Source organism: Spermophilus citellus, assembly GCF_964194105.1.
Source record: "Spermophilus citellus genome assembly, chromosome: 17".
Taxonomy (NCBI): domain Eukaryota; kingdom Metazoa; phylum Chordata; class Mammalia; order Rodentia; family Sciuridae; genus Spermophilus; species Spermophilus citellus.
The window spans coordinates 1,812,564-1,826,806 of record NC_138199.1 but is presented as its reverse complement, the minus strand read 5'-3'; positions in this window follow the sequence as shown (position 1 = coordinate 1,826,806).

Here is a 14,243-nt window from a genome sequence, read left to right as displayed (position 1 = left end):
GAAAGGCAGATCAAAGTCCTCCAGCAGCCTAAGGGGGGAATAGCCCGGCTCCACCCCTCAGCTCCAAGGCAGCATTGGGCAAGTCCTTTACCCTGCCTTGTGCCTCGGTGACCACATGTACAAAATTGACATGATTGTATGATGATGCAAGCATGAAGTATATAATGCTTGTAAAATATTTCACATAATGTGGAAAAAAACATTAATTGAATCTAGGCAAAGGGTGGTGTTTATTTTCCTATTCTTGCAACTTCTGTTGGTTTCAATTTTTTTTTTTTTTCAAAATAAAAGAGACGAGGAAAATGGGTAAAGAAGACCTACAATTCTTGCCTTCCCAGAATACTAAGAAAGTGATACCAAGTGTGGCCTCTGGGGAGGGGAGCTGGGTGGTTGGGAGGTGACCTACTTTTAATTTTCATTGTAAGCCCTTTTGTTCCCTTTCGGATTTGGTGTTATGTGCAAGTACAACTTCTTTTAAAATAAAATTTTAAAGTCCGATCCTTGCCTCAGGGCCAACACAAAAGCCACCCTACTGAGAAAAATGCTTGGCGTGTTCAGGTCAGTGGACACACATCCAGTGCCCAAGGGCTAGGGGCTGGGGGTCTGCAGCTAGGGATATTTAAAAAAAAAAAAAAAAGTTTGATTCAGGAATCCAGAGACTGCCTGCCTGGAAGGAGCTCACTTTCAAGTAATGTAGACATTTGAAAATAAGAGGCAAACAGATGGCACTCCATGTAGAGAGTTGTGGGGGGCCAAGACCTAGGGGGTACCCAGCACCATAGGTAGCTTCAGGGAGGGCTCCACACAGTTCATCTCCACACCGTTTGTCACTAGAGCTGCCTGGGGAGTGGAGACTACCAGGGCCAGCTGAGCCACAGAGCTAGACCCTATCTCAAAAACAAATAAACAAACAAAAACTAGACTAATCTCCAAGGCACCAAGAGGATGGGGCTGGCTCTCGGTTACTACTCCAATTCCTGGGCCTCGTTCAATGCCTGGTACACAATCAACACCCCATGGTAAGCAAATGGATTAAAGAAAAATCTACATTTCCACTTTGGATTGAAGTATCTCCCTGATCGGATTACAAAATCTCATGGACAAGGTCTGGATCCTGTAGCCTTGGGCTCCCTTTCTAGGCACCTGGAATAGTACTCTGCACCAGCTTTGATATCCAATGTGAATATTCATTAGTATTATGTACATCTCGATATAGAATATGTTTCTCCAAAAAGCAGACAAGCGAAAAAGAAGAAGTGTCTCAGGTAAGTATCGCTCTGTGGTCCTGAAGGCCACCCTGAAGCCTTTCGGGCATCCCATGAGGGAACAGAACTTACACACACACACACACACACACACACACACACACACACACACGGAAGGAACCACTATTTTGGTGTCATCAGCATAGATTAATCTTGTCTGTCCTTGAATCTACCCTGTGTCTGGCTTTTCTCACTCAACAGCGCATCTGTGAAATTCATCCGTCCACGCTGACTCTGCAGGTATTGGCAGATCATCCTGCCCTTGATCCCATTGTGTGGATGTGCTACAGTGTATCTGTGCTCTTGGGAATGGTCCCTGGGGATGTTTCCAGGTTGGGGTCACCCCTGCAATACCATTCTTCACACCTGAGAGATGGGCTGTCTTCTCATATCTTCTCTGCTAGTAAATGATCATAAGATTCCCTGGGAAGAACATATTAATACTTCAGATTACCAGGGCCTTCCCATGGAAGTAGTCTGTATGTTGGAATGTAAGAATTTCTTTTTTAAAATAAGCATAATGGGATTTTTTTTGTACCAGGGATTGAACCCAGGGGGTACCACTAAGCCACATCCCCATTCCTTTTTATTTATTTATTATTTTGAGACAGTTTCTTGCTAAGTTGCTTAAGACCTCACTAAGTTGCTGAGGCTGGCTTTGAACTCTTGGGCCTCCTGCCTCAGCCTCCTGAACCACTGAGATTACAGATGTGTGCCACTGCGCCAGGCTATTTCTTATGTTTAGGTCAAGTTTTGGATACAGTGGACGACGGAGCTATGGTTCTCAAGTCCTGGGGACAGGCGTTAAAAATTCCTACTCCAAGGTGTTCACCACTACTAGTACGTTAATAGGCCCTCAGGAAATTTTAAAACACACGTTTATTCTTGCACACACACTTACTCGAGCACAAACACATGGAAGTTCTGCTGTTCTTACCTGGGGGTCCCTCAGGCAAGTTCCGTGGGAAGATAGCTGGGGCTGGATCATCTTGAGGCGGTAGCTGACTGGGTCCTGCCCTTTCCGCACAATCTCAAAGAGCCTCTCCTTCCCTGTGGACTCCCCTTCTGCTCTACGCATCTCAAGGGGTCCCCAAAAGGGTTCCAGGAAGCAGAAGCTACCAGTCCTTTTAAAGGCAAGGTCTGAGACTCCACCACATTCCATCAGTCAGTACAAGGCACAAGGCCACCCCGGGCTCAAGGTGGAAGGGCTGACAGGCGTGAATCCCCAGAGATGTGGGTCGCTGGGGCCAGAAATAGTAACCACTTCATAAGATCGTGAGGACTAAACAGATTGATGTGACGAGTTTAGAACAGTCCCCAAACACAGTAAGTTCTCAGTAATATCAGCATTTATTTTTGTCCTCTAACCTCTATGCCAGGAACTGAACATTTAGTTTTGCATAAAGGGCAGATAGACAATATTTTAAACTTTTTAAATCCATATGGCCTCTATTGCAGCTACACAGCTCAGCCATTGTCACATAGAAGCATTTATAGATAAATGAATAAATAAACTGAGGCACAGAGAGGTCAAGTAACGTATTCAAGGTTATGCAACCAGTAAAAGGTAAGGTTTGGATTCCAAGGTGGGCAGTGTGTTTATAAGCTCTGCCCTGCATGACCCTCAGCCACTGGAATTACAGGTACTGATGAGGGGCAGGGGACCTCCTTCCCTAAGTCTCAGGTTGCTTCCCTGGAAGTGAGACCAAAAGATCTCAGAAGCTCCTTCCAGTGAGGACTCAGGGATGCTTTTCCACAGCAAGCACCAAGTGACAACTGTCTTCAGGCATGCATCAGGAGAGAATGTCGAATGCTAGACATACAAAGTCCATCAGAAGGGCAAGTTAGCCATTCTATTACATATTTTAAATATGCATCCTTTTGATTGAGTGATCTCACTTCTAGAAAGATGGGTTATAAAATTGCTCTCTCGCAGGTACCCGAAAATAAATTATGGACCAGGATGTTCTCTGCTTCCTTGTTCTTAATAGCAGAAAATTGGGGACACTCCAATTAATTACCACCATTAGAAAAATCAGATAAGTAAACGATGGTTCTTTGACACAGGGGATGACCATGAGGCTTGTTGAAAACAGAAGATGGTGTTTCAATGGCTAACAGTCTACAAAATATTGTGCAGTTAAAAAAAAAAACGAGTAGAGCTGGGTGTGGAGGTACACACCTAGAATCCCAATAACTCGGGAGGCTGAGGCAGGAAGCTTGCAAATTTGAGGCCCAGCCTCTGCAATTTGGAGAGACCCTGTCTCAAAACAAAAAAAAAATAAGAAGGGCAGGGGATGTGGCTCACGGGTAGAGTGCCCCTGAGTTCAAACCCCAGTACTCCAAAAAAAAAAAAAAAAAAAAAAAAAAACCTGGGCAAGCTAGGTCTTTTGGTATGTGCCTTTAATTCCAGCTATTTAGGTATTTAGAAGGCTAAGGCAGGAGGATCCCTTAAGCCCAGGATCCAGCTTCAAAAAAATGGTCTGTCTCATGGGTTTTCATTCATATTTTTTAAGAATATATGTGTTTGTTTCAGCCACAGTGGCACATGCCTGTAATCCAGCAGCTCAGGAGGCTGAGGCAGGAGGATTGCAAGTTCAAAGCCAGCCTCAGCAACTTAGTGAGACCTAAGCAACCCAGCAAGACCTTGTCTCTAAATAAAATATGAAAAAGGGCTGGGATGTGGCTCCATGGTTAAGCACCCCTGGATTCAATCCCCAATACCAAAAATAGGTATGTGGGTTTTGTGTGTGTGTGTGTGTGTGTGTGTGTGTGTGTGTGTTTGCAATGTATATAGTTAATATTTATATAGAGAATGTCAGGGGGTGCATATACCCACCTACCCCAAACAGTTCATTGTAATTAATCAGGAGGCAAAAGATTGGTACTTGGTACTCTTTCCTATGCTATAGGTTTATATTATGTTTAAATATTTCAACAAGCTTCTTGTTTTGTTTGCTAATCTAGAGAGAATCATATAATGATTCATTATATAATGAAGGTGGGGTCCCATTGCTTCTCTTCAATACCACTGGCTCATGACAGGTCTTGCTTCAGACATAACCCCAGTCGCACCTCCCCTCCTATATTTTATTAAAGCAAATCCCCAAGTCATACAATTTCTTCCATAAATAGTCCAGTGAATGTCTGTAAAAGATAAGGACTCTTTTCAAAAAGCCACAATACCATTATCACACCTAAAAAAATAATTCTTTAATATCATCAAATGTTCAGTAAGTAATTTCCAGTTATCTCATAAAAACATGAATTATTTTTGTCTAGGAAAAAAAAGTTTGAAAAAAAGAAAAAAAGTCAAAGGTACAACTTCTCTGAGCATTGTTGAGTGATACTTATCTAAAGCCTTTGAAAATGTGCTTATCTTTGCCCCCGCAATCCCAACCCATGAATTTATACTAAGGGAAAAAAAAAAAAGCTAAGAGGAACATAAATATTTTTCTCTAGAGGATGCAGTGCCTGTAACAGAGAAGTTGCTTGAAAAACATTGGTTGAAGTTTAGTTACCGCACCGTCGTTTGCAGCTTTGTTTGTAAAAGGAAACACCAAGAATAACAAAAGTGTCTGACCTTAGGGTACCAACTCAGTGAAAGATGGAAAATCCATTAAATGGAATTTTAAAATCATATTCTAACAGCGCAGGTAGATACCATCCCTGCACACATGAGCATTGGACCTTAATCCTGTCTCCTCTTGAGTGTAGGTAGATTTAGATTTCTCACCCAAAAACATGGAGTGTGGAAAGAGGAATCCTGGCTGACACTCCTTACCCATTCCCAGTGGCGAGTCGTGTGGTTTCAGGTGCCCCTGATAATAGCACAATGTCGAGGACACCCTCTGGTCTAGTGCCCCCAAACCCATAATGTGGGTCTCATCATGAGAGAAACATCAGACAAACCCAGACGAGGGGCATTCTACAAAATATCTGAGCATGTTCCATGTTTCTAAAAGATACCTGAGCTGTCTTCCAAACTGTCAAAGCCATGAAAAACAAGGAAATCTTCGGAAAATTGCCAGGGGCTAGAGGAGCCTCAGACTAAATGCCATAGGGGATCCCTCATGGGATCCGGGGCTAGAAAAAAATGGCATTCATGGAAGAGCTGGTGGAATCCTCCTAAAGTCTGTGGCTTAATTTATACTGTTTAATGCGAATTTTTCAGTTTGGACACATTACCATGGTCACACAAGATGTTAGCATTCGGGGAAGGAGGGTACCAGAACGCTGTGTTCTCTTTGACGACTTTGCTCTAAATCTAAAATCATTCAAAAAATAAAAAAATTGTTTTAGGGCTGGGGAATGTAGCTTAGCAGTAGAACACTTGTCTACGATGTGCAAGGCTCTGGGCTTGATCCCACGCACTCATAAAAACAAAACCAAAAAGTATATATATTTAAAAAAATCAGGATGCAGATATTTATTAGCATAGAAATGTATTCATAATATTTTAAGGGGTCTCATGCCATATTTTGTATGGAGGTCGGTCAGTGGGTCAGAGCAGCACAGCGGTGCTTTTCCTGCCAGGGACCCTGCGCATGGCCAGACTGGAGGGTGGAGGTTTGTTCCACATCCACATGCTTGGGATCCGATACTTCTGGTGCACCTGGTCAACTGTGGGAGCTGTGTGCATTTTTGTGTGTGCGTGCATACACACTTAGGAACTAGTGATGAAGCATCTCCTTATGCTTTCATGCCTACATGTCCAGGTGGTGTCTGGCTGTCTCTGAGGGTGTCTGGATGACCGCCGTGTTCTACATCTCACCTGCATATTGGTGTGCTTCTCCGTGGGTCTGTGCCTACATCTGTGAATATGTGAGTGTGTGCATAGGTGGCATGGATGCATCCGTCCGTGGGTATCCGTGGTATAAAGTGTGTTTGTGAGAGTTGCACTATCTGGCCTCAATGCACTGTGTGTGCATCCCACGTGTGTGTGTGTGTGTGTGTGTGTGTGTGTGTGTGTGTGTGACTGTTGTATGCACAGATGTCTGTGTCCGTGGCTCCGCATTGTGTCTGGCTGGGTGTATGTGTGAGTGTGAGGCTGGGGCCCCACTTTCTCCATGCCTTGTGCCTGGTTCCAGCAAATCCCCAGAAAGAAGCACGCAGTGTCCAAGCATCTCCCCCACTCCTGACCCCACCCCACCCCCCTGCTATCTCCCAATTCCCATTCAAGGGCCTGAGAAGGGGCAGGGTGTGTCGAGGGCCCCCAGAACACCTCCTGGTGCACAAACACAGCAGCCACCAGCCTACCCTGACCTGGCTTCTGGAGGCCCTTTGCCCTTGGCCCACTGGAGGGAATGTTGATCCAGGACTCAGCCCCCGCAGCCCACCACCACTTCATCATGGCCCACAAAGACTTGCAGAGGGGCCACTTGTTTAAAGGAGATGGACACAGGCCAACCTGGGAAAGCACGGGGGGGGGGGCACGTTCATGCAGACAGTCCTCCTGGAGGGTATTATTCCAGACAGCGAGTAGAGGACTGGGGTAGGAAGGCTCAGGCCAGTGACATCATCTGAGGGGATCTGCTGAGAAGGAGCCGTTCCCGTGACAGTGCATGGACACAATATCTTTATTTTTTTTAATGTGGTGCTGAGGATCGAACCCAGTGCCTCAGGCATGCCAGGCGAGCACCCAACCACTGAGCTCCAACCCCAGCCCCAAGGAAGGACCTGGGTTTGATTGGAGAATGGACTTCCTAGTTTAAAAAAAAAAAATCTGATGTCTTAAGCCACACATTACCAGCAGCAGGGATCCCCAAAATGCCCTCCTCAGAGGGGTCAGGGAAGGTACCAGCAGGCCTTCTCACTCTGAAATCATCTTGTGTCCCGTGACAGAATGTCCGCTCCACAAGGACAGGGCTGTTGTTTATCTCGTGTCCTTCTGTCCCCTGCGTCTGAGACGGTGTCTGGCACATGCTAGAGGCTCCCATGAGGTTTGAGGAAGGAGTGGATGACCGAGGTGGGGATGGACAGGTGGCTGCCCCTGGTACCGAGCCTGCTGGGCACAGCCTTACGCACGTGCTCTCCCTCGTACCCTCCAACAGCTCTGGAAGGAGGGGCACTGAGATAAGGACCCTGAGGCTGGGACAGGTGAGGTCACTTGCCTGAGGTTGCATAGGCAGGATGTGGCAGCCTGGCTTGGAGAGGCCTGCAGGGGACTCAGGAGAAACAGAGGTCAGGCAAGGGCCAGTGGACATACTGCCTTTCTGCATGACAGCTCTCCATTCACGCACAGGCCTCTGCTCCCCTGGTGCCCCCACCTGGAGCCTCCTCACCGGCTTCAGGTACCATCACTGCTCAAGGTCACTGCTCAAGGGCATGGCACCCAGTAACCAGCCCTCCAGCCCAGAGCTACACCCTGAAAGAATGATGGACAGCTGGAAGTCATCGCCAGGTGGCCTCAACTGGGCGGGCCCAGCCCTGGGCACGCTGGTGGCTCCGCCCACCACTGGGCAGGCAGACCTGCCCTCTTGGGTGCTCCCTGGACTTACATCAGCTGGGTGGACTAGGGCCGCCTCCGGAGGAGAGGAAGAATACAGCTCATTGTTAGCAAAAGGCCGGGATTCCTTTCCAACTGGCCCCACCCAGAGGCGCCATCAGACCAGGCTGAGAGCAAGACTGGGTGAGGTGCTGGGGACAAGCTGACCCTCACTGCCCTAGGATGGTCTAACCAGCTCCAGGAATAAGGACCCAGGTATTCGTCACCATCTAATCTCGCTGCCATTCATGCATGTGATTTTTATAATGAGAAAAAACAAATGTACTATAAAAATAACTTCTCTCTCGCTTGCCCAATCCAAGGTTATTCTAAGCACTCACTCGTTGAATCCTCACAGTGACTCACCACCGCCAGGGAAGCAGTGTCACCAACCACATTGCAGAGGAGGAAACTGAGGCCCGTGCACTTGCCCACGTACACAAAGCCAACCGGTGGGGATCCACGCCCAGCACGGACGGACCCCAGTGCCCTCTTAAGCAACACACCAAGTCACATTCAGATTGGTGGTGGACACTGTCAATGCTCTGGACCCATAGGGTAGGGACGAGCAAACACGGGGCTTGGAGGTCAAGCTTCAGCTCTGTTCTACCCTTGCTTGTGACCTTGGGTGAGTCACAGTTTCCTCATCTGTAAAAAGGAGGAGTAATAATACCCACCAGAGCCGCAGTGGGCTTTTATCAAAGAGAGAGTAAGATGAAGTCCTGGATATAAACTTCAAAGTGCTGTGCGTACATGTAGGGCACCATTAACACTGAGGATCTGTTTCACATGGTGTCTGATCCAGTCTTTCCTCGCACATGAGAGGCCATATAAAAATTACCTGCCTCTCCACAGGTCTTAATCAGAATTGGCTCCCCCAAATCTGTAGTGGGCTGGGGGTGTGGTACAGAGCTAGAGTGCTTGTCTAGCATGCATGAGGCCCCAGGTTCAATCCCTAGCACCACAAACACAAAAATGTATGTGTGTGTGTATGTGCATAGATAGATATGGATACATTTATTAACCAAATGACACAGCACACTGTAGTAGCCAAAAAGCACAGATACCTTACACCTTGGAAAACTGTTTGGCAGAGTCTACTGGAGCTAAATTGAGGTACATCCAGTGATAGCCATTCCACTCCTGAACATTTCCCTAGCAGAGACAAATGCCTGTAGCCACCAAAACAGTCATTCAGGGGCTGGGGATGTGGCTCAGAGGTAGAGCTCTCGCCTAGCATGCGTGAGGCACTGGGTTCCATCCTCAGCACCACATAAATATAAAATAAAGATATTGTGTCCACTTATAACTAAAAAATAAATATTAAAAGAAAAACAGTCCTTCAAAACTGCAGCCGCTTTATGTGTAATAAGAACAGAAATAGAGGGGTGGGTGAACAAACTATACGTGATACATTCACACACACTCACCTCGGCATTGAAAAAACAATGGCCAATTAACTGCTTCAACAGGGGTGAAGCTTAGAGACCTAGTGTGGAGTGCAGGGAATCCGACATGAAAGAGAACACATGGTATCAGTCTATGGATGAGAATTTCAAGAAGAGAGATTACTCACCTGGAATCCCAGGTGTTTGAGAGGCTGAGGCAGGAGGAGAGCAAATCTGAGGCCAGGCTGAGCAATTTAGTGAGACCCCTGTTCCTACATTAAAAAAAAAAAGTAAAAAGCTGGGGATATAGCTTAGTGGTAGAGCACCCCTGGGTTCAATCCCTGATACCACAAAAACAAACTTAAAAGAATATTTCCAAAAAGAGACAAAAAGAATATCTGGGGCTAAAGGTCAGGATCGTGACCCTCTCTGGGAAGGGGATTCCGTGTGGGGAGGAGACTACTGGGATATCAGACGTGTTTTATTTCCATCTGGGTGGTAGGGGTGTGTGTGTGTGTGTGTGTGTGTTTTCAAGTTCACTGAGTTGCACCCTGCAGATTGATGCTCTTTACACAATGGAATTGTTGCATCATTGTTAAAAACAAATAAATCCAGGAAGACCAAATATGGGTTCTGGAATCCGATTGAAATCTCGATTCTGCTACTTCTGATCCTGAAGACCTTGGTTATCCTGCTTCTCTGTGCAGACAGGCATGAACTTGGAAATCACAGCACTACTAGGATGACAGTGGGATTGTCAAGAGGACCAACGGAGCATCTAGCACCTAGTGCAGTGCCGGACACACACAGGAAGTATCCGACACTTGGTAGCTCTTATCAATAATGCAGGGTTTACATCTCAAGCCATGAGAAACACTTATTCCACCAATATTTACCAAGCACTCCATATGCCAGACACTGGGATGGGCTCTGGAGATAAAGCAGACCTGGCTCCTTTGCCAGGGGGAATTGACACTTTAGCTCAGTCAACAGACGTGACTTGTCCACAGCTACGCAGCTGATAAGTGCCCCGGGTGGGACCCAAGCCAAGCTCCTCCTTGGATGGAGTGGATGCTCTTCCTTCCCTTGGTCTGTCCCCTGGGGGCATGCCAAATGTCCCTATGGACAGTTCCCTGCCTAACCAGTAGCTCCCTGTGCCTGTCACCTCCAGAGGGGCAGAGTGGAGGTCCTGGGAGTTAATATCAGGGAGGAATGTGAGTTCCGGGCCTCTCTGGGACAACAGAGGCGTGTTCTACCATGCCTTTAGGATCCGCCCCGGCTCTCACTAATGCACATTGTTTCGTTTCCCTCCCTCCCCTGTCGAATTCCTCACAGCCCACTGGTGCTTCCTGGGATGATTCCACCTGCCCCCCCCCTTTGAAACCTCACTTTGCCCCCATAGCCGGTTGTATAGTCTGCTTTGAGGGGGGCACCTCAGCTCTTGATCTAGCTTGGGGAATAGCTGGACAGAAATCCTGTAATCCTGCTCTGTCTCAGGACAGTGCTGCAATTGAGCAGGGGGGTCTTGCTGTGGTCTCAGCTGTACCCTGGTTCTCCAGGATGCCCCAGGCTGCCCTTGCCAATCCTGAGTCCCTCAGGGAGCTACACCTTGGGGAGGAGGGCTAGTCAGGGGGATGAGACCTGCTCATGGTGCAGGGGGCATGGAGTCAGGAGACCCCAAGGTAAGATAATGCCACAGCCGTCTCGGCTGCCTATGTGCCACGGGCACCCCAGGTTTGCAGCTGTGCCCTCACGGGTCTCTAGCCCCTCCTAACCTGCCTCTGGACAGCAGGCTGAAGCCCTGAGCCGAGTGGCTCTCTCTGAGGTCTCCAACATTGGGCATTGAGGCTGGTGCTCTGTTCTTAGGGCCACTGAAGGTTCAAATGTTTTTTTTCTGGAGGGTTGGCACTGGGGAATCAGAGGGCACAGTGCTGAGTCTAATCAGGCATCCGGGAGGTGGGTTTCAGAGCCCCCACCCCGAGAAAAGAGGGAGAGGTTAACAGCCTGGATTAAAAAATGACCACGGATGCTCTCGAATCCCTTCTTCTTCCCCACGACCCTCCAAAGTGCCTCGATGGCCTGCATCCACACAAACAGTGACCCTGCCTCCTGATTTGGAGATGGCGTTTTTACAGAGATCCAGTTCAGGTGAGGTCTCCACGGTGGGTTCTAATTCAACAGGATGGAAGGGGTCGTTGGGACACAGAGTCACACAGAGAGGGAAGACAAGGTGAAGAGACCGGGAGACGGCCACCTACAAGGCAAGGAGAGGCCCGATCGGATCCTTCCCACGCAGGCTCAGAAAGTGCCAGCCCTGCCCACACCTCCCTGTCGGACTTCCAGCCTCCCGCCTGCAAGAGAGACAATAAGTTTCTGTTGTGGAAGCCGGCCAGTCTGTGCCACTTTGTCCGTGGTGGCCCTCACGGACAAGTATTTGAGAAACAATTCGTGTCCCAAAAGGTTCTCCGGTGAAATCATCTGCAAGCCCGTGATTTTCATCATTTAATTGTGTCACCATCACCAGGATCTACAGTTTCTTCACCCCAAAAGGAAATCCTGGGTCATTAGTGAGCCATGCCCCGCCCCCCTGTACCCCTGGTTCCTGCTGACACTCCTGGGCTCTGTGACTGCGTGGACCGGCCCTTCTTCTGGACATTTCCTACCAATGGAGTCAGACAGCATGTGGCCCTTTGTGTCTGGTTCTTTCAGTTCATGTTTCCAAGGCTGATTCACGAGGTAGCAGGTCAGGACACCATTCCTTTTACGGCTGCGTCACGGTCCCTTGTATTGATACAGCACATTTTTGATCCATTCATCAGTTGCTGCATCATGTAATTTTATTTTAAAATGAGGACTCGAAGCATGACAAATAGCCACATGTGTTGAATCTAAGCGCTGAGAACACGGATATTTGTTAAGTGGATATTTCTTTACACTTTTCTGTGTGCTTGAAATATTTCACTTTTTTTTTTTTTGTATTACTGAGGTTTATGCTTTGCCACTGAGCTACACCACCAGTCCTTTTTATATGATTTTTTTTTTTTTTTTTTTTGGAGACAGGCTTTCACTAAATTGCTGAGGGCCTCAGGAAATTGCTGAGGCTGGTCTCAAACTTGCAAAACTCCTGCCTCAGCCTCCCAAGTCACTGGGGTCACAGGCATAAGCCACCATGCATGTAGAAGTTTCTACAATGTTTAATGTTTCTTTAAAAAATATTTTTTTTCGTTGTAAATGGACCTTTATTTTGTTTATTTTTATGTGGTGCTGAGGATCGAACCCAGTGCCTCACACGTGCTAGGCGAGTGCTCTACCGCTTGAGCCACCACCCCAGCCCCAATGTTAATAAGTATATTTTTAAAATATCTATTGAAGGAGATAGAGAATGAGTCTCCAGCCATGAAAGGAAGATAATAAGTTGCTGACATACCAAAGGAAAAGATGGTCTAGTATTAAAGAAAGAAAAAGGACTTTGGAATCTCCTTTTCCAACTTCCTGTTCCCCTAGGGACTAGCGTGCGGGGACAGGGGTGCCACTTGAGTCTCAGTCTATGAGGCTGCCGTCTGTGTCTTTGCATTTTTTGGCTACCTTCCTGCCAGGGTCTGTGCTCAGGGAAGGTGTCGGGACATTTTTTTTTTCAAAGAGTAGGAAGGGACTCTCCAGGCTCCCCGGGCCCTACCTGCTCCGTGGTCACCTGCAGGACCACCCCAATCTGACTCTGGAGACCTGCTACGTGCATCCCTGAAGAGTTCACTCCCTCCTGACACCGTCATCCCTCAGCTGCCCACAGGCATCCGTGGCCTGGATCACCTCCCACGTGGGTGGCATGACCCCAGGTGAAGGGACTGTGGTGTGGTCTGACCCAGCCGCGCTGCCGATTCCTCACGGACCTGGGCCTGGCACCGGCTCTGAGCTTCACCTTGTGCTTCCTCCTCCCACAGTATCAAGAGGAGGACTATAATCACCCCTGTGGGAAGGCGGGGCTCAGAGAAGCAAAGTGCTGTCCAGAGGTCCCCCAGCCAGGACCTGAGCTCATTTGACAGGTGTTCAGACCCTCCTCATTAACTCACATCACCCAGCTGTCGACCCAAGGCCTGGGACCAGGTGGCTTGTCTTGGACAGGGACGCGTCCAAGTTCCTCTGACTGTGGAGCCCCACTTCCCTGATCCGTGAAGGCAAACCGAAGGGTACATCTGGGGTAATGCAGCTGTGGGTCTCCCCAGCCAGCTGGGCCCATTGGTCCTCTTGTTTATAGAAGCTCGTGTGTGTGTGTGTGTGTGTGTGTGTGTGTGTGTGTGGCCAGGCATCAACACAAAGGTGTCTATGTTTCCCTAAGGCCCTATGGACGTCGTCTTACTTGCAATCGAAGCAGGGAAATCTACATTTGTCACTACTTAAGAGGATGACATAACTCACAAGAAATAGCATTGTAATGGAGTTTTGGGGAGCTGTGGCTGAATGCAAATTGAGGAGGTGAGGAGGTGGAAGGGGAGTGGGCTTGCTCCGTCCTCGTCCTCCACCTCCCCCCACAAGGCCCTGCTGAGCCAAGCAACTTGTCATCCATCTGCATGGCATGGAGCGGGTGGGGTGGAAGGGGACTCCTCCAGAGAGAGGGCACAATGGTGCTTCTCAAGATGGAAATTAGGAAGGAACCAAGATGTGGGGGGTGGAGAGCAGGGCAGACCCAGTCTCCCTTCCTACAAGACGGCATTCTTTCCTCGAAACAAGGAAGGCGGTGTGGCTTCCCTGCTGTGGTCGGTGCGGTGGCATTGTTGAGATTCCAGGAAGGGTTGGCTGGCACTCCTGCCACCTGTGACCTCAGAGCAGCTGCCCCCCCCCCCCACCACCCGGCTGCACCCCTAGGGCCCTGAGCTATGTGCTGCCGCTGAGTGGGCCCCTCCCACTTCCATCTGAGACCCAAGAATGTTGTCATCTGGCCACCCACGACCTTATCAGCCTGGCCTTTCTCAGGGTGGCTGGGACAAAGGGTGTGGGCGTTCTTGGGACTCCAGGGGGTTCTGGGAATGCATCTTTGCCCCCCCAGATCACCATCTGTCGGACGGAATCCTCTTCCACCAATTTGCTGAAAGGGGACACTGAGGGCCG